This window comes from Ranitomeya variabilis, chromosome 4 (assembly GCF_051348905.1).
Source record: "Ranitomeya variabilis isolate aRanVar5 chromosome 4, aRanVar5.hap1, whole genome shotgun sequence".
NCBI classification, from domain to species: Eukaryota; Metazoa; Chordata; class Amphibia; order Anura; family Dendrobatidae; genus Ranitomeya; species Ranitomeya variabilis.
Window position 1 is genome coordinate 745,571,259 of NC_135235.1, and position 21,326 is coordinate 745,592,584.

Genomic DNA, 21,326 nt, shown 5'->3' on the forward strand with positions numbered 1-21,326 from the left:
TATATTTACCTGGGAATGGTATATAGTGACCCACCACATCCGACGCGCGTTTTGCTTAAAAATGCTTCATCCAGGGGTGGTTGGGTACTGGCCAGATACGTATTTATAATCAGAATAGCCAATCAGCTTACTTTTAGTCAGGTGTCCCTTATTCCCACTGAGTTTGACAGCCAAACATTGCTGGTTTACGGGGCCGTGTTGACGCCATAACCTAGGTGATTGAATCACATGGGCCCAACGGCATAGCGTCGCTGCTGGAAGCGATACGGTACCATCGTTCTAGTTACAAGGATCAGCGTCTAACATCCAACGCCGTGTATGTCAACCGGAAGTGATGTGGCGGCGTTGTTATCGTAACAGGGATTGGCGTCTCTTATCTGAAAGGTAGAAGCAGACAGACCCTCCTGGCTGAAGGGGTATCCGACGAAAGTGCGCCATCGTGTGACCGGAGTGAGAATTGTCAGTACGTCGCTTCATATTTACTATTTATCAAACATGACAGCCCGTGCGATAATTGATGCTAAAGACGCTGTTGGAAAAGAAATAGATATAATTATCTTAATCCAGCACAGAATAGTCACAAGTTGGGAACAAAATGTACCAGAACCTATAATATGCTTTACATTTATTGTTATAATTAACATAATTCTTATATTATATCTTTGGATGGACAAACATATACATTAATTTTAATTATATAAGGAAAAAAATATACAGTATATATACATATTCTATGTATTCTAAGGACTCCTGACAGTAGTGAACATATATGTGCAAGGTATAATAATAAATAACTAAATATCTAGTGTAAATATCTATGAATTCACAATATAAACTATAAAAGAGAAAGAAAAGGGACACAAAGCCCTGTGGAATCGTACTAAAAAATGTGACATGATCAAACCATGTCAAGAACATGTTCCCGTACTCTCCTACGGAGCTCCCGTGTTGTCATGCCCACATAGATGAGCCCACAGGGGCATGTAACGTATATAACGGCTTTTGTGGTACAACATATACTTTGTGTAGTTGTATAAGTCTTGTCTTTCTTAGAATTAGTAAACTCCCTCGTAGTAGAAATGTTCTTACATGCAACACATTTACCGCATTTTGTACAGCTCCACATTAGGCCTTTTGAGTCAAAATTGAAACGTTGATTCTCACCTTTGTGGTAACTATGGACCAACTGTGTTCTCAGATTTTTTGATTTTCTGAATGTTATTGCTGGCGTTGGTCCTGCAAATTTAGAAATAGTCTCATCAAGGAGTAAAATGGACCAATGTTTCATGATCACTCTTCTCACTTCTGGAGTTAAAATCCAGTATGCATCGTACCTTATTCTCTTGATCTGTTCCTGCTTTTCTTCTGTAATTCATTTTTTGAATAAAATACTTTTTATTGTGTAAAAGCACTAAATCATAAAAGAATATAAATGAGGCATTGCTGTAATCGTACTGACCCGAAGAATAAGACTGCTTTACAAATTTTACTACATGCGGAACAGCATAAAAAAAAATATATGAATTACTTTTATTTGTTCATTCTGCCTCCCAAAAATCGGAATAAAAAGTAATAAAAAAGTCATGTGTCCGAAAATTACACTCACCGGCCACTTTATTAGGTACACCATGCTAGTAACGGGTTGGACCCCCTTTTGCCTTCAGAACTGCCTCAATTCTTCGTGGCATAGATTCAACAAGGTGCTGGAAGCATTCCTCAGAGATTTTGGTCCATATTGACATGATGGCATCACACAGTTGCCGCAGATTTGTCGGCTGCACATCCCAAAGATACTCCATACAAGGCAGGATGGATCCATGCTTTCATGTTGTTTACGCCAAATTCTGACCCTACCATCCGAATGTCGCAGCAGAAATCGAGACTCATCAGACCAAGCAACGTTTTTCCAATCTTCTATTGTCCAATTTCGATGAGCTTGTACAAATTGTAGCCTCAGTTTCCTGTTCCTAGCTGAAAGGAGTGGTACCCGGTGTGGTCTTCTGCTGCTGTAGCCCATCTGCCTCAAAGTTCGACGCACTGTGCGTTCAGAGATGCTCTTAGGCCTACCTTGGTTGTAACGGGTGGCGATTTCAGTCACTGTTGCCTTTCTATCAGCTCGAACCAGTCTGCCCATTCTCCTCTGACCTCTGGCATCAACAAGGCATTTCCGCCCACAGAACTGCCGCTCACTGGATTTTTTTTCTTTTTCGGACCATTCTCTGTAAACCCTAGAGATGGTTGTGCGTGAAAATCCCAGTAGATCAGCAGTTTCTGAAATACTCAGACCAGCCCTTCTGGCACCAACAACCATGCCACGTTCAAAGGCACTCAAATCACCTTTCTTCCCCATACTGATGCTCGGTTTGAACTGCAGGAGATTGTCTTGACCATGTCTACATGCCTAAATGCACTGAGTTGCCGCCATGTGATTGGCTGATTAGAAATTAACTGTTAACAAGAAGTTGGACAGGTGTACCTAATAAAGTGGCCAGTGAGTGTATATCAGTAAACATCAACTTGTCCTGCAAAAAAACAAGCTCTCATATGAGTGTCAGCAAAACTATGGAAAAATTGTAGCTCTCAAAATATGGAGATGCAGTTTTTGCAATAAAAAGCATCTCAATGTGTGACAACAGCCAAACATGAAAAAATATATAAATCTGGTATCACTTCGCAACATTTTATCTTAATTATCCACACATCTATTTTCTGTAAGCCAGAAGGAATAGACTGTTATCTATAGGTTGAGTTTTGAATTTATGCGTTGGTTCTTCGATTGGTCAATAACCACTGTTGTCATATTAGTCTTAAAAGTTGATTTTTGATCATTTTGAATAGCTAATGTTTTCCTCTTATATCAGCTCCTACAACTTATTGTCTGCTGTCTTTAGAAGACAGTGATGTACGGTAATTGAAAACTGGATTTTTACTTAATCTGTTGAATGACCAATTTGTGGGTCCCGTGGCTTGTTGACTTGCTAAACAGAGGATTAAAAACTATGCAAATTAATTAGGTAGTCAAACAATGTGAGGTAACCTCATCAAATCTCCCTCTGGACCTCTGGATGCTGGCTTGAATGACAACAGTTGTGAGCTATAAAAGTGGAATATGCCTCTTAACAATTTACATCCAAGACATCCAGAGAGCCAAGACATCCAAAGAACCAGAGACTCTTTACAAAACCAAATCCAGGAACATTCTATAGGATAGCTGCCAGATCATAGTTCCATCACGAGGGAAACATTTTTAAAATTTTACAGAATGCCAGCTTAGGAGACCATGGCCCCAGCTGAAAGAATAAAGATATGCTCCATTGACCACCACTGTACCATAGATATGTTTGGGGTAGTCAGATTTTGAACCCACCGGTCACCAGAGCCCCATGGATACGTTTGAGAAAGTCAGGATTGGCACACACCGATCGCCTGGCTCCATGGAGATGTTCGGAGGAGCCAGGATGGGTCCCTGTCCTTGTACCTCAATTAACTGTCAGCTTCCTAAGCTTGTTGCTACCTCCTCCTGTGTGTTCCACAGGTGGGTTTGTCAGCCCTGGAAGCTCTGAAGTCACAGCTGCTCTTATCGAGGCGAGTTAGCAGAAGTGTGAGACTCTGTAATTTTACAACATCTTAGGTATTTTGCTGGGACAGTTTTATACGCTATTTGCTTGTTTTGTGGTTCACAAAAGTATTGCCACATTGTTTTGCCTTCACCCTGTGTTGTCTGAGTAGTATTATGACCATGGTCAAAGGAGAGCGGGCGTTCGGTGGTATGATCCTTGGTCCATGCGGTTTCAGCTAACTGACTAGAGCACCCACTGACCCCTGTGTCTTGACATCTGGTATCGCTGTAATTGCACTTACCTGAAGAATAAAGTCACCTAATCACTTATACTACATGATGTACAGCAAAAAAAATAAATTAAACCAATTCTTCACCTGCTGTTGATTTGTTCATTCTGCCTCTCAAAGATCGCAGTAAGCCTTGGCTCATATATATTCTGCGCTCTATGCTGTGCGCTTACACCTGGGTTTCTGTGTAAATCTCTGAAATATGTTATTAAGATGGAACCTCTGGTGGAAGATTCCCTATAATGAGGCAGATGGAGTCACTGTGGATGCCATATGGCTTCCTATGATCCAGCAGTGTCTATCTTTTTAGGCATGCATAAAAGCGCAGTCAACCACGGTTTTGTCACCTCTGAAAAGAAGGACATCGCCAAATGGAGTCCAGAGTAACAATGGTGCTGCATTACAGTGAATAACTTGGAGGTCTCATCTGAATACTGTCTAAGAGTTTTAGATGTAAACCCCGGTGTAAGTGCTCAGCGCAGAGCGATGGATAAATGTGATCCCAAATGTTATGGAAAATTTTCCCTTTTAAGAAGGGCATCACCTTCGCAACCCTCTCCTGCATTTGGGTGACGTGCTCGATGACGCTCTGGTGGGACGTGACTTAGGCCTCTCAGGTTTCCTTTGCTACATCAGGGAGATCCCACGGAGGGCAGCCAGACAGAAGTTCAGAGAGAATCTAGTAGAGGATTGTGGAACTGTCACGCTGCAGCTATGCAGGATAATGCAAGCTCCACTAGATGGCAATAGAGTGGAGGAAGGAGGACAGCAAGTCTGTCAAAGCAGACTTGCACCAAGTCTACCACCAGGTGGCAGCAGAATAGTCAAACAAGCTGAGTCAAAACCTAGAGAGTAATGCAGTACAAAGGGAAAACACTAAATTCAGAGTCAACGTGGCGCCATAGGGTCAGTACCAGTCAGAAGCCGTAATATCAGAAGCAAGAGACAAAATCAGGTCAGAACCAAAGCCGAGTCAAACACTGAGAAATTCGAATACCAGGGAAACACTAAATCAGGACTGGTGAAAGGAAGGAACAGACACGATCAAGTCAGCTAAGGCAGCAAGACAAATCAAAGTAACACCAGAGTCAGATACTCATGCTGTAGGCAGAAAATATAACTGACACCGCTTGTAGGATGCAATAGAGATAAATAGCAAACCTGAACCCAGAATAAGGCAGAGCAAAGTTAACCCCTGGCATGACTAGACCGCGAAAGGGGTAGACAGGACTCAAAACCCGGTCTGGATCATGACAGGAACCTCCTGATAGAAAACAACAGATGCGGTAGGAGACTGTCACAGTCCTTCTCTATGACCTTTTTAAACATATTGTTCAATGTTTTATTGAACACTTCCAGAAGGCACTCCATATGGGGATGGTATATGGATGTCTTCAGTTGTGTAATTTGCAGGACCTTACACAGAGCCCTCATCACTTTAATGATAAAGGGTTTTCCTTGGTCGGTCAAGATCTCCCTCTATAACCCTGTCTGTGAAAAAACATGTACTAACTCTCAGGCTTTACTTTTCACAGAGGAGTTTCTCAGAGGAACTGCTTCAGGGCTCAAAGTGGGATATTCATAGATGACCAATATGTGTTGATGCACAGTTGCAAAATTAACCAGGGGACATACCAAGTCAATGGCAATTTTTACTCAAACGACACTTCTATGGTGGGTAACGGCATGACTGGACTTCGAAAGCGAGAGGAAGGGGCAGTTATCTGGCAGGTGGGACCAGACCTGCAATACTTTAAGATTTCCTGGTGACATCCAGGCCAATAGAATTTCCGCATATCCCGTTCTTGAATTTTGTCCACACCCAGATGACCACTCAAGACATGAGAATGTGCCATCATCCTCTGTCTATAGGGTCCTGGTACCACTCCAATTGCTCCACTATTGCCTCTCTGACTTTAGTAACCCTGTTCAATAAGTCCCCACTCAAGATAAAATAGGAATACCTAGTATCAGTTGCTGGCTCATGCGCTATACCGTTTATGATGGTTACATTATTGAACACCTCCTTTAGAGTTAGGTTGCTACCTTGGGTAGACCCAAGATTCTCACTGGTTACCCCTAACTCAGGAATGTCGGCTTTAGGGGACACTACTTCCTCATCCCCCACAAGGACACACAAGGGAAACTCATCAGACTCTTGAGTGTGGTGACACTTGTTTAGGGGTGACCAGTCTCTTATACGAGCAACCGAGAACTGTCCCCCTCCACCACAAGTATCAAAACAAACAAAAATCTCGACATATGGTAATGGGGTTCAAGTAAGTCCTGAACCACGTCGACCTTGTAGGACTTAGCACCTTGGGTCATTTCAATGCTCACTCTGGCATCTGCATAGTCTTTAGCATCTCTGTGAATGCAATGGACGCCAATCTTCTTCCCAGTGGTCAGCTGGAGAGGAAGTGTGGCCCTCATGAGGGTCAAACTCCCCGAGTTTAGCAGTCATATCACTTGCCGACCATTCACCTTTACAGGACAAGCTTGTGGCTCCTCGGTGGGTGGACAGGTCACACTGCAGGCTGAATACACAAAGTATGAACAGCAGTGACCAATGATACAGTCCATCTGCTCGGAGGTCAGGGGACAACGGGGGGGCTATATGGCCTGGGCCGTGACATTTCCAGCATATAATATTGCCAGTTGGGGCCTTCGGCATAATCTCCCCTAAGCCATTGGACCTTGGACACCACACCCCTTTATGGGCCTCTGCCCCTGTTGAGACCCTCAGTATGAAGTGAGTTGCCTTTTCAATGAACACTTGACCCCTTGATACCTTTTTACTAGTCGGACCATTGGTGTTCTGGGAATTACCCTGGGCAAGCCAGGTCTGTATTGGCCTCAGAAAGGAGTGCATGAACTGGTACATTAACGCTCAATATACCATCTGTGCATGGGTAAAGGGCTCTGGCTGTAACAATTTTTGGACCCGGTGCAACAGATCAAATATTTGTGAGCGAGGAGGTGATACACCCAGCGGTGGACCCATTGTGCCGTGACAGTTATTGACACCTGCAAGCGCGACAAGATTTCAGTTTTGCATATGCCTTGTCATCTTGTAAGGCTAAGTCATACTAGGCCTTCTGGGGCTCCCCGTATGGCACCAGCACTTCCGCCTATTGTAATGATGGGAGTTTCTCGCTCTCCGAGACCCTTTCAAAGACAATCAAAATGGCCTCTATGTCATCCCCTCTGTCATTTTCTGCAGGGCTCGCCTTATAATCGTTGAGATGGAATAATCAGCTGACCTTGGAGTCGAAGCTACAGCTATGCCACAAACCGTCTCTGCGAGAAAATCAAGCTGCTGCTGTTTTATATGTTGCATAAACAGCTTATTCATGTCCTGTTGTTTCAGCTGTTGTGGTTGATGCTGCTGCTGCTGCAGCTGGGCTTGCACCAGGTGTTTAACCCCTTAACCCCCAAGGTTGGTTTGCACGTTAATGACCGGGCCAATTTTTACAATTCTGACCACTGTCCATTTATGAGGTTATAGCTCTGGAACGCTTCAACGGATCCTGATGATTCTGACACTAGTGGTAAAATTTCTTTGATATTACCTGCGTTTATTTGTGAAAAAAACGGAAATTTGGCGAAAATTTAGCAATTTTCCAACTTTGAATTTTTATGCCCGTAAATCACAGAGATATGTCACAAAAAATACTTAATAAGTAACATTTCCCACATGTCTACTTTACATCAGCACAATTTTGGAACCAACAGTTTTTTTGTTAGTGAGTTATAAGGGTTAAAAGTTGACCAGCAATTTCTCATTTTTACAACACCATTTTTTTAGGGACCACTGTTATGATCTGGTGACCTTGGAGCCGCATGAAACTTTCTCGAGTCGGTGGAACCTGTACTGACAGCAAATCCTGAACTAACACCGCAACTAGAAGTAGCCGTGGGGTGTGTCTAACAAACCCTAGACACCTCGACACAGCCGGAGGACTAAATACCCCTATAGATGGAAATAGGAATGCCACCTTGCCTCAGAGCAGACCCCCAAAGGATAGGCAGCCCCCCACGAATAATGACTGTGAGTAGGAGAAGAATAGACACAAGCAGGTAGAAAACAGGATTTAGCAAAAGAGGCCACTCTAGCTAAATAGGAAAGGATAGGACAGATTACTAGGCGGTCAGTATTAAAACCCTTCCAAAAATATCCACAGCAGATAATACAAAAAGTTCCACAATCTAACTAAAGACATGGAATGTATATCTGCCACTCCAGAGAATCCAACAAGACTGAGAAAATACTGACACAATCTAAGCTGGACAAGAAAACACAAAGAATAGCACTGAATTGTGAAGCACACGGCATGTGTGCCACAGGAAAAAAAAAACAGACACTTATCTTTGCTGATTTGGCAGAAAGGCAGGAGGAACCAGGCAGAGGTCCTACTCCTCCCAACAACAATTGACAACTGGCAAGGACTAATGAATCCTGCACGCCTAAATACCATAGTCAGAACTGCAATCAGCAGATACACCTGACCAGGACTGCAACTCAGGGGCAACTGCATTACCACCTACAACCACCGGAGGGAGCCCAAAAGCAGAATTCACAACAGACCACATCACATTTGAAGTCACTTTGAGGGGTCTATATGATTGAAAATACCAAAGTGTGACACCATTCTAAAAACTGCACAAGGTGCTCAAAACCACATTCAAGAATTTTTTTAAACCTTCAGGTGTTTCACAGGAAATTTTGGAATGTTTAAATTTACTTCAGCTCCAATTTGTTTTATTTTACCAAGGGTAACAGGAGAAATTGGACCCCAAATGTTGTTGCACAATTTGTCCTGAGTACGCTGATACCCCATGTGTGGGTAAACCACGGTTTGGGTGCATGGCAGAGCTCAGAAGGGAAGGAGCGCCGTTTGACTTTTCAATGCAAAATTGACTGGAATTGAGATAGGACGCCATGACGCATTTGGAGAGCCCCTGATGTGCCTAAACATTGAAACCCCCACAAGTGACACCATTTTGGAAAGTAGACCCCCTAAGGAACTTATCTAGATGTGTGGTGAGCACTTTGACCCACCAAGTGCTTCACAGACATTTATAATGTACAGCCGTAAAAATAAAAAAATCATATTTTTTTACAAAAATGATGTTTTCGCCCCCAATTTTTTTTTTTACCAAGGGTAACAGAAAAAATTGGACCCCAAAAGTTGTTGTGCATATTGTACTGTGTACACTGATACCCCACATGTGGGGGTAAACAACTGTTAGGGTGCATGGCAGAGCTCGGAAGGGAAGGAGCACCGTTTGACTTTTCAATGCAAAATTGACTGGAATTGAGATAGGACACCATGTCTCGTTTGGAGAGCCCCTGATGTGCCTAAACAGTGGAAACCCCCACAAGTGACACCATTTTGGAAAGTAGACCCCCTAAGGAACTTATCTAGATGTGTTGTGAGAACTTTGAACCCCCAAGTGTTTCACTACAGTTTATAAAGCAGAGCCGTGAAAATAAAAACCTTTTTTTTCCATAAAAATTATTTTTTTGCCCAAGGTTTTTTATTTTTTCAAGGGTAACAGGAGAAATTGGAACCCAAAAGTTGTTGTCCAATTTGTCCTGAGTACGCTGATACCCCATATGTGGGAGAAAACTACTGTTTCGGCACATGGTAGAGCTTGGAAGGGAAGGAGCGCCGTTTGGAATGCAGACTTAGATGGAATGGTCTGCCAGCGTCACATTGCCTTTGCAGAGCCCCTAATGTACCTAAACAGTAGAAACCCCCCACAAGTGACCCATATTGGAAACTAGACCCCCCAAGAACTTATCTAGATGTGTTATGAGAACTTTGAACCCTCAACTGTTTCACTACAGTTTATAACGCAGAGCCGTGAAAATAAAAAATAATTTTTTTCCACAAAAATTATTTTTTAGCCCCAGATTTTTATTTTCCCAAGGGGTAGCAAGAGAAATTGGACCCCAAAAGTTGTTGTCCAATTTGTCCTGAGTACGCTGATACCCCATATGTTGGGGTAAACCACTGTTTGGGCGAACGGGAGAGCTCGGAAGGGAAGGAGCACTGTTTTACTTTTTCAACTCAGAATTGGCTGGAATTGAGATCGGATGCCATGTCGCGTCTGGAGAGCCCCTGATGTTCCTAAACAGTGGAAACTCCCCAATTGCAACTGAAACCCAAACACACCCTTAACCCTAATCCCAACCCTAACCATAACCCTAACCACACCCCTAACCCAAACACGCCCCAACCCTAACCATAACCACACCCCTAACCCCAACACACCCCTAACCCCAACACTTTACCCTAATCCCAACCCTAACCACACTCCTAACTCCAACACACCCCAACCCTAATCCCAACCATAACCCTAACCATACCCCTAACCCTGACACACCTCTAACCCTAATTCCAACCGTAAATGTAATCCAAACCCTGACTTTAGCCCCAACACTAACCCTAACTTTAGCCCCAACCCTAACTTTAGCCCCAACCCTAACCCTAACTTAGCCCCAACCCTAAATGTAGCCCCAACCCTAACTGTAGCCCTAACCCTAACTGTAGCCCCATAACCCCAATGGGAAAATGGAAATAAATACATTTTTTTAATTTTATTATTTTTCCCTAAGGGGGTGATGAAGGGGGGGTTTGATCTACTATTTATAACGGGTTTTGTTAGCGGATTTTTATGATTGGCAGCTGTCACACACTAAAAGATGCTTTTTATTGCAAAAAATAGTTTTTGCATCTCCACATTTTGAGAGCTATAATTTTTCCATATTTTGGTCCACAGAGTCATGTGAGGTCTTGTTTTTTGCGGGACGAGGTGATGTTTTTAAAGGGACTCTGTCACCCCCTCCAGCCGTTATAAACTAAAAGAGCCACCTTGTGCAGCAGTAATGCTGCATTCTGACAAGGTGGCTCTTTTAGTTATTGGTGCAGTCAAAGCAGAAATAAAGCATTTTATAATTTCGCAAAAATACCTGTCTTTAGCCCTGGAGGCAGGTCTTAACCCCCCTGCTGCACACGCCACACTGTCGTCACTCCCCGCAGTGTGTTATGCATTATGCACAGTGCGGGGCTGGGATTCACAAGCTGGGTGGCCGCACAGGCGCAGTCTGCGAGACTGCATCTGAGGTCAGACGGGCAGCGTTCACTGCGCCTGCCCCAGGCAGAACAAAACAGCGCAGGCGCCGGATTTGATTTGAAAACAGCGCGGAGGGGCGGCGCCCGGCACCGAAGAAGCCTTGAGTGACGGGAGTGTGGCGTGTGCAGCAGGGGGGTTAAGACCTGCCTCAAGGGCTAAAGACAGGTATTTTTGCGAAATTATAAAACGCTTTATTTCTGCTTTGACTGCACCAATAACTAAAAGAGCCACCTTGTCAGAATGCAGCATTACTGCTGCACAAGGTGGCTCTTTTAGTTTATAATGGCTGGAGGGGGTGTCAGAGTCCCTTTAATGGTACCATTTTGGGGAACATGACATTTTTTGATCGCTTTTTATTCTGATTTTTGTGAGGCAGAATGACCAAAAACCAGCTATTCATAAATTTCTTTTGAGGGGGCGTTTATACCGTTCCACGTTTGGTAAAATTTATAAAGCAGTTTTATTCTTCGGGTCAGTACAATTACAGCGATACCTCATTTATATCATTGTTTTATGTTTTGGCGATTTTATATGACAAAAACTATTTTATATAAAAAATTATTATTTTTGAACCGCTTTATTAATATTATTTTTTCGCTGATGACGCTGTATGATGGCTCATTTTTTGCGGAACAAGATGACATTTTCAGCGGTACCATGTTTATTTATATCCGTCTTTTTGATCACGTGTTATTCCACTTTTTGTTCTGCGGTATGATAATAAAGCGTTGTTTTTTGCCTAGGTTTTTTTTTTTACGGTGTTCACTGAAGGGGTTAACTAGTGGGACAATTTTATAGGTCGGGTCGTTACGGACGCGGCGATACTAAATGTGTACTTTTACAGTTTTTTTATTATTTAGATAAAGAAATGTATTTATTGGAACAATATATATTTATTAATTAATTATTTAGGATTTTTTTTTTTTTTTATACACATGATATTTTCTTTTTTTACTCATTTACTTTGTCCCAGAGTGGGACATCAGGTTATAGTGTCAGATCGCCACCTCCCTGCAGGACCCAGAAGGAGCCCCGTGGCCATTTTGGATCTGGGGCCTGCAGGGAGGAGACATTCGGAACAAAGCGATCACATCGCGTTGTTCCAAGGTCTCAGGGAAGCACGCAAGGAGCCCCCTCCCTGCGCGATGCTTCCCTATGCCGCCGGAATGCTGCAATCATGTTTGTTTGCTGTGTTCCGGGGGTTAATGTGCCGGGAGCAGTCCGTGACCGCTCCTGGCGCATAGTGCCAAATGTTAGCTGTAATAATCAGCTGACACCCAGCGGCGATCGGCCGAGCTCCACCTGTGAGCGCGGCTGATCGCCCATGACGTACTATCCCGTCCCTGGGAATTAAGTCTCAGGTCACCTCGACGGGATAGTACATCACATGGCAGAAAGGGGTTAACCAGGTCATCCATGCTGTCTGACATTGCCATCACCCAGGATATGCAGTACCTCTGTAGCAGTCACACATGTTCACAGGGAACGCTGCCCGCACTTCTAACACCAATTGTTGGAATGCTACTCACTTGAGTTCATGGTGAGGTAACACACAAACCGCTTTCATTTAAACATTCAGACTGGTTTATTGGTGCTTCATAAATGAGCCACAAGCACAAGAGAATAAACGGCTTTTCAGTGCAGGCAAAACAAAGTTATCAGTTCCAACAATGGCACTTTAGAGACAGTCCAGGACATACAGGCTGGATAGCATCCAAAACACAGCTCAGTCTGGAAATTAAACACTGGAGGCCTTTGTGGGGAGGAGAACCAAGTTGATGGTCTCTCCTGCGAATCTGGGCTGGAACCGTCGGGGCTGTCACCAGTGTTGCAGGGGGAAGAGATTACTGACCGGAGCAGTACAGGGCACCTAACTGATGGGGCGGGTCAGACATAAATATCAGTTTGAGTGGGAAGACAAGACACTTGGCAGGGACCGAGCTTTTGAGTAGTAAGACTTTTAACTCCCTCTTCACGGACCCACGCCTACTAGCTGTGCCTATACCCCAGCTATCTAGACTGCCGACGCTTCCTACCCTCAGTACAGAGAGGCTTCCTCACCGAGTAGTGACCAGGATAAAGTACAGATTTTCACTCCGCTCACCAACGCAGAGGCACCACTTAGTCCCATCCTTGCGGAGTCTGCTGAGGACTGGCCCGTGCCTGTGTCCGCTGGACTGTGAGCTCCTACTGCGGCCTTGCTCACTGAACTCTATGCTTCTTCTTCTGTGCCGCCTACCATCACCCCTGCCTCACCGCGCGCATGGATCAGGAGATCGCGTGCTGAAGAACCTGGAGGATTCGCGGTCACAAGGAGAAAGTGCATTGCTCATCTGTGGGACCGGATCGGAGACATCTCGCGCGGCCTGAGGCGGCACCGTGGGATCTTCCAGCCGCCTTCCTCCAGCGCACAGAGACTGATAAGTTAACCTGTTACATTCTGTTGCATTTGACTTCCCCCCTCATCTCCAATCACATTCCTTACCCCCCTGCTTGACCCATTCCTGTTCTTATACATAAAGAACCTGTTAACTCTTGTTCTGCCTCCTGTGTGTCACGGCATCCTACACCTTCTTAACTCCACACACACACAGACCATTTGTCAAACAAACAGACTCCATTTTACCCTAAGAACCAGAGTGATAGATGGGCTATGTGGGTAGTCAGACCCGCCCATCTCTCAGGCTGCCTGTTAAACCAGGCCAAGATGCACAAAACAAGCACCTTAGTGCTATGTGCACTAGAACATTACTGTCATGCTGCTGCAATGCAGGTAGGTGCAAGCTTAACTAGATGGCAGTAGAGAGGAAGCAGTTCTGCACCTAAACAGAGCTGACCTGCAGTGCAGCAGTGAGGCTACCACAGGTGGCAGCAGAATAGTCAAATAAGCGGGTTCTATATATTTAGTAGCGCAGTACCAAAGGAAAAGACAAAACAGAGTTGGCGACAAGCCAAAAGGTCAGTAACAGATAGGAGCGGATAAGCCAAAGACAGAAGACAAGAACAGCCAAGTCAAAACTAGGGGGGTCTGCACACTAAAGGGAAACACTGAGTTAAGACAGGAACAGGGGAAAAACAGAGACACGAGTTCAGGCAGCTAAAACAGCAGGACAAATCTGGATATACCAGAGTAAACTACACACGCTGTAGGCAGAACTCTAACTGGCACCGCCTGCAGGATGCAACAGAGATAAATAGCAAAACCTGAAAGCAGACTGAGGCTGAGAAAAGTTAACCTCTGACATGATCAGACCGGGAAAAGAGGGCACAAAACCTAGTCTGGATCATGATAGTACTCTCCTCTCAAGGGGGGCCACCGGACCCCCAGGTTTCCCAGGATAACCTGTATAAAATGCCTGAACCAATCGATCCGCATGGAAAGATTGCGCCGGGACCCAAGATTGATCCTCAGGACCGTAACCCCTCCAATGGCCCAAATACTGAAGTGAATTGAGGACCATACGAGAATCCATAATCCGTTCCACTTCATGCTCAGCCTGGCCATCCACAGAGACAGGAGGTGGATGGGATGGAAGACATTGGGGATCCGGAGTGACGGAGGCAGACATAAGCGAAAGGCAACTGGATTGACAACCTCAATGACCTCCTAAGGACCAATAAACCTGGGCCCTAGCTTAGTAGAAGGAACATTCAGACAAATGTTCTTGGTAGACAACCAAACTTTATCTCCTACCAGTAATACAGGTCCTACAGACCTTCACTTATCAGCAAAATGTTTATGTTTGCCCTGAGCCTACCCAATGTTCTTCTCGACCTCCCTCCACACCTCCCCCAACCATTGAACTGCCATATAAACCCCTGGACATCCTGAATCCAGCCTGGAAAATTCGGCAAAATGGGGGTGAAAGCCATAATTACAAAAGAACAGAGAGGTGCCAGTGGACTGGTTAATTCGATTGTTAAATGCAAACTCAGCCACTGGCAATGAAGAACACCAATCATCCTGCTGAGATGTAGCAAGACACTGCAAAATCTGTTCAAGTGACTGATTGGTCCTCTCCGTCTGACCGTTGGTCTCGGAATGGTAGGCAGAGGAGAAGGTAAAGCAAATACCCAATTTTTTACAAAATGCCCTCCAAAATTTGGACACAAATTGTACCCCTCTATCAGAAACCACACTCAAAGGCATGCTATACAACCGCACAACGTGCTCAACAAACATCTTAGATAGAGTTTCTGCATTAGACAATCTTGCCAAACTTACAAAATGTGCCTGTTTACTGAATCTGTCAAGAACTACCCAGATTACAGTTTTGCCATTGGAAGGAGGGAGATCAGTGATAAAATCCATGGACAAATGAGTCTAAGGTCTATCAGGAATTGGCAATGTCACCAATTCCCCGGCCGGTTATGGGCGCTCTTAGCATGGGCACAGGTATCACAAGCAGACACAAACACAGCCACATCAGAGGTCATGGAGGACCACCAAAACAGCCTAGCAATGGCTTTCCGAATGGCTAAGATCCCCGGGTGCCCACTGAGAGCAGAATTGTGGAACTCTTGGAGAACACTCAACTGGTACTGAACCGGGATAAAGAGCTTATTATTCTTGGAACCAGACCGAAAGGTGATAGGAAACATGAAAACGAGAAAAAAAAAGCGACCACCTCGCCTGCCTAGGAGTTAACCACTTGGCAGACTTAATGTAAGACAGGTTCTTGTGGTCCATAATCACCATGATCCGATGAATCGCACCCTCCAAAAAGTGCCTCCATTCTTCAAAAGTCAATTTTATGGCCAATAACTCCCAATTACCAACATCATAATTCCTCTCTGCAGAAGAAAACTTCCTGGGAAAAAGGCACATGGTCTTAAATTGGTCAAAGTAATGGGTCCCTGAGACAACACCGCCCCCACTCCTACCTCCATTGTGTCCACCTCTACAATGAACGATTCTGACAGATCGGGCTGAACCAATACAGGAGCAGACATAAAACACTTTTTTAATGTAGATAATGTTTCAACCACCAATGGTGACCAGACTTTGAGATCAGCCCCCTTGCAAGTGAGATCGGTGAGTGGCTTGACCACCTGAAAAAACCCTTGATGAATTTTCGATAATAATTGGAGAAACATAGAAAATGCTGCAGACCCTTGAGGTCTCTGGGTTGGCCTGCACCTTCCCAGGATCCATCCGAAACCTATTGGCAGAAAGGATGATCCCCAGAAAGGAAAGCTCCTGGACACAAAACAGACTTTTCTCAGGTTTAGCGAACAGAGAATTTCCCCGTAACCTGTGAAGAATAGCATGTAAATGACCAATGTAGGATTCCTTGTCAGGCGAGAAAACAAGGATATCATCCAGGTATACAACCATAAAGCGCTTGATAAAATCAGAAAAACATCATTCATGAAGTTCTGAAACACAGCAGGCGTGTTCGTGAGACCGAAAGGCATGACCAAATTTTAAAACAGACCCTCAGGGGTGAGAAATGCCGTTTTCCACTCATCCCCTTCCTGAATGCGGATAAGGTTATACCTTATACCTTGAGATCGAGTTTGGAAAACCACTTTGCCCCAGACAATTGGTTACAAAAATCAGGAATAAGTGGGAGAGTGTAGGTATTTCTCACCTTAATTTTACTTAGTTCCCGGAATTCGAGGCACGGGCATAAACCACCATCTTTTTTCTTAACAAAAAAAAAATCCAGCGGCCACAGGTGAGACAGAAGGACGGATGTGACCTTTGCATAGACTATCAGAGATATAGTTTTTCATAGAAGTACGTTCCGGGCCAGAAAGATTGTACAAACGGACTTTGGGCAATTTAGAACCCGGAATAAAATTAATCGTCTAATTATATGGATGATGTGGTGGTAAGACCTCAGCCTCTTTTTTGGAGAACACATCCCAAAATCCTTCAGGTACTCCGGAATACCCTCCAGATTAATGGCAGACACAAAAACAGCAGAAAGACAACCATTGGAACAATTAGGACCCCATTTAACAATATCATGAGATCCCCAATCTATAACAGGATAATGCCTCTGTAACCAGGGGAACCCCAACACCAGTCACGCAGGGAGATTATTCATCATAACATAACATGAGATTTGTTCCTGGTGCAAGGAACCCACCTTGAGGAGAAACTCCTCAGAGACAAACTTAAAAAGATTTTGAGCCAACAGTATCTTATCAATGGCAATGATATGGATGGGAGTCTCTAGCCTAACTGTCCCTAACTTTAACTTGGACACCAAACTAGAGTCAATGAAGTTCATGGAAGATCCACAGTCCACAAAAGCTGAAATGGATATATAACCACCTCCATAACACAGTTCCACCTCTAACAAAACTTTCTGAAATGATGAAAATGGTACCTGAGAGTCTGGGTGACCTCCAAGACAATCACCCAGACTCAGAAGCTTGTTAATCGATGGACAAGAGGGGCAGTCCTTCTTCAAATGTCCCGAATCTCCACAACAAAAACATAATTTCTGTTACAACTCTGCCGGCATCACTGCATGGCCTCCCATCCCTCACACACCATCTTACTCACTGCTCCAAGTCATGTTGTGATTTTTGTCTGCTGCCAGCTCCATGTTCTGTGCCTCTTGCTTTCTGCCTGCTCTCTGCATGCTTCCCGGCTGTGTGCATAGGGAGGCGGCGCCAGAACTTTCTGGTTCTTATGGAATCAGGGTGCACCTGTCTAATGTGTTCCTGACCAATTAACAAGTGGCCTCTAGTATTTAGGGCCCTGTGGAACTCGCCTGTGCAATGTGTTAACTCAGTTAGTATCTTGCTACTGAGCTGCCAGGTCTTGCTCTGTGTTTCGCCTTCTCTGGAAGCTTCACTCCTAGCTTTGCCTTGTACTTGTCTGTCTGCCCTCCAGGAGGCAGAATATCCTAGTCCCTGTGTCTTTGTTCCTGTACCTTGTCTTGTACCATTACCTTGTCTTGTCTGAACTCTGTCCTACCTCTGTCTCCCTGTCTGTGGCTTCTTTCCCTGCTGTGTCCTCTCTGTCTGCTTGTGTACCGTACTCTTGCAGCTCTGCTTATGTTCTGCATTCTTGCGGCTCTGCCTGCTCAATACTGTTGTGACTCTGCCTGTGCTCTGTACTCTTGCAAACCTGCTTGTTTTCTGCACTCTTGCGGCTCAGCTTGCTCTGTACCCTTGTCTCTCTGCCTGCTCTGTACTCTTGCGGCTCTGCCTGTGCTCCGCACTCCTGCGCTTTTGCTTTGTTCTGGTTCTGCTGCTGCAGAACCTCTTGCTGCTCTACAGCTCTTCTCCGCAGCCTTGTGGTTCTCCTGTGTGCACTGCACTGTGTCTCAGCCGTGCCCGCCTACCCTGTGTCTCAGCCGTGCCTGCTTGCCTACTCATCCGAGTTTCTGCCATGCTCATCTGCCAGTTGTGCCTGTTGCCCGAACCTGTCCTAGTATTCCCGTTTCCCAAGTGGGATCAGCAGCCACAGCCAGACACCGCCTTGGAGTGGCACCTGACAGCTGCCTGACGCACAAGCCTGACCTCACCATCACAGGCTCCAGTCAAAACCAAGGCTGCTGTCTTAGTCACGCCCCTTCCAGGGTAGTCTGGTTTGTGGCACAGTGGGTCAACAACCCCCTGGCTCACGCCCACCAGTCAGGGCGTGAGCATGACAATTTCCCATCAGTTCATCGCTTCCTTTCCTCCTTGAAGTTGGTGGCACCAACCTCTATGGTCTCCATGAATGGCATCATCTCAAACTTAGCAGGCAATACAGGAATGTCACGCTGGATAACTCCTCTTTCCCATAACCTCCGGTCCATACGAATGGCCTAGGTCATGGCCTCCTCCAGGGAACTGGGTGGCGGATGGAGGGCCAATGCATCCTTGATATGATCCAAAAGTCCTCTCCTGAACTGACATTTCAAAGCGAAGTCATCCCAAAACACAACCGTCTAAACTCAGAACAATACTGTTCAGCAGTGAGTTTGCTCTGGGAGAGACCCATGATCATATCTTCTGCCACCCTGACCCGGTCTGGTTCATCATAAACCACTCCTAAAGCCTCAAAGAACTTATGCACAGACATACGTTCAGGGGCAATAGCAGGTAATGAAAAAGCCCATGATTGAGGTCCCTCCCGAAGTAAGGAAATGATTATCCCCACTCGCTGACTCTCATCTCCAGAAGATCGGGGTCTAAGAGAAAACAATAGCTTGCAATTCTCCTTGAGCACACAGAACTTCTCCTTTTCCCCAGAGAAGGCATCTGGGAGCCTGACGGTAGGTTCAGGAGAGTGCAATGAGACAACAGTGTCAGAGTGTTTACAGCCAGACTGGGAAGAAGATCTCTGCAAGGATCTGTGTCAGAAAGCTCCCTTTGCAGGTAGTTATGAGACATGGCCAAGGCCCTATGTCCACAGACAGAACCTGCATCATTTGTGTCAAACTAGCCATTTGGTACGGAGCAGATCCATAGAAAGCAGAACAGAGCAAAAAAAACAGTTTCTGGTCAGTTGTAATGTCATGCTGCTGCAATGCAGGTAGGCGCAGGCTTCACTAGATGGCAGTAGAGAGGAAGCAGGTCTGCACCCAAACAGAGCTGACCTGCAGTGCAGCAGTGAGGCTACCACAGGTGGCAGCAGAATAGTCAACAAGATGGTTCTATATAGTCAGTAGTGCTGTACCAAAGGAAAAGACAAAACACAGAATGGGAGACAAGCCAAAAGGTCAGTAACAGTCAGGAGCGGATAAGCCAAAGACAGAAGACAAAAACAGGTTAGGATACAAGCCAAGTCAAAACCAGGGGGGTCTGCACACTAAAAGGAAACATGGAGTCAAGATGGGAACAGGGGGAAAACAGAGACACAGGTTCAGGCAGCTAAAGCAGCAGGACAAATCAGGATATACCAGAATCAGCTACACACGCCGTAGGCAAAACTATAACTGACACCCCCTGCAGGATGCAACAGAGATAAATAGCAAAACCTGAAACCAGACTGAGGCTGAGAAAAGTTAACCCTTCACATGATCAGACCGGGAAAAGGGAAAACAGGACTCAAAACCCGGTCTGGATCATGACAATTACTCCAGCTCTACATCACAGAGGACAACGACCTCTGTGATACATACCTGCAATCAACTATGTGTCCGGTAGACACCTTTCTTAGACTGAACAAGGAGTTAGGCTGGGTTCACATTTGAGTTCAGGAGGGCTGCGGATGGCTGTGTACTTCCTCCCTGCTTCCTCCTGGAAGCTCCGCCTACGCTCTGCCTACTTCTGTATGCGTCCTGCGTTTCCCTGCTTACCTATCTTCAACATTGGGTATGCAGGGACATGAGTTACATGCGGATGCGTCCGCATGCGGTGATTTGACGTGTGCGTCAACCACAAGAAAACGCAACATGTTACACCTCGTATGCACTCGCGGCTCCGCACCGTACACCTTGTACACACGCAGGTCTGCTCCTTACACACACGGCTCCGCTCTGTACACCTCATACACACATGGCTCCGCTTCGTACACCTCGTATGCACGTGGCACAGCTCCGTAAACCTTGTAAGGACTTGGCTCCGCTCCGTACAACTCATACACAAGGCTCCACTCGGTACACCTCGTACACACCCGGCTCCGCTCCGTACACCTTGTACATACACACACGGCTCTGCTACATTGTAAACCCCTCCTAAAACCACACAGAAACCACCCCACAACCAGCACAGCAGAGTCCTGCATACACTGAGGCCCCTGATCATGTGATCCCTGACTCCTCCCCTCCTGTGACCTCATCACAGGTCCTGTGCACGCAGAACAGCCATATATGTGGAGTGCCGCTCTGCAGGTGGAGGTAGGTGCTGGAGGCTCCATTATTCTCTATGCGGAGTGCGGGTGGAGGTCGGTGCTGGAGGCCCCATTATTCTCTATGTGGAGTGCGGCTCTGCGGGTGGAGGTCGGTGCTGGAGGCTCCATTATTCTCTATGTGGAGTGCGGCTCTGCGGGTGGAGGTCGGTGCTGGAGGCCCCATTATTCTCTATGTGGAGTGCGGCTCTGCGGGTGGAGGTCGGTGCTGGAGGCTCCATTATTCTCTATGTGGAGTGAGGCTCTGCGGGTGGAGGTCGGTGCTGGAGGCCCCATTATTCTCTATGTGGAGTGCGGCTCTGCGGGTGGAGGTCGGTGCTGGAGGCTCCATTATTCTCTATGTGGAGTGCGGCTCTGCGGGTGGAGGTCGGTGCTGGAGGCTCCATTATTCTCTATGTGGAGTGCGGCTCTGCGGGTGGAGGTCGGTGCTGGAGGCTCCATTATTCTCTATGTAGAGTGCGGCTCTGCGGGTGGAGGTCGGTGCTGGAGGCTCCATTATTCTCTATGTGGAGTGCGGCTCTGCGGGTGGAGG

The 21,326-nt window shown here is 45.8% G+C and overlaps 1 protein-coding gene, 1 long non-coding RNA gene and 1 pseudogene across 3 annotated transcripts in view; 2 read left to right on the top strand and 1 right to left on the bottom strand.

The window, feature by feature from the left end:
• The window catches only part of LOC143768074 (uncharacterized), an 804,664-nt gene that overhangs the window by 239,943 nt on the left and 543,395 nt on the right, over positions 1 to 21,326 (top strand). The window lies entirely within an intron of this gene.
• LOC143768087 (uncharacterized) overlaps positions 1 to 21,326 on the top strand; it is a 90,377-nt pseudogene that overhangs the window by 47,581 nt on the left and 21,470 nt on the right. The window lies entirely within an intron of this gene.
• LOC143768089 (uncharacterized) lies at positions 627 to 20,148 on the bottom strand. Its single transcript, XR_013213788.1, has 3 exons — positions 20,067 to 20,148; positions 1,335 to 1,411; positions 627 to 1,236 (listed from the first exon to the last, which is right to left on the bottom strand). It is a non-coding gene; the product is annotated as an uncharacterized LOC143768089 (long non-coding RNA).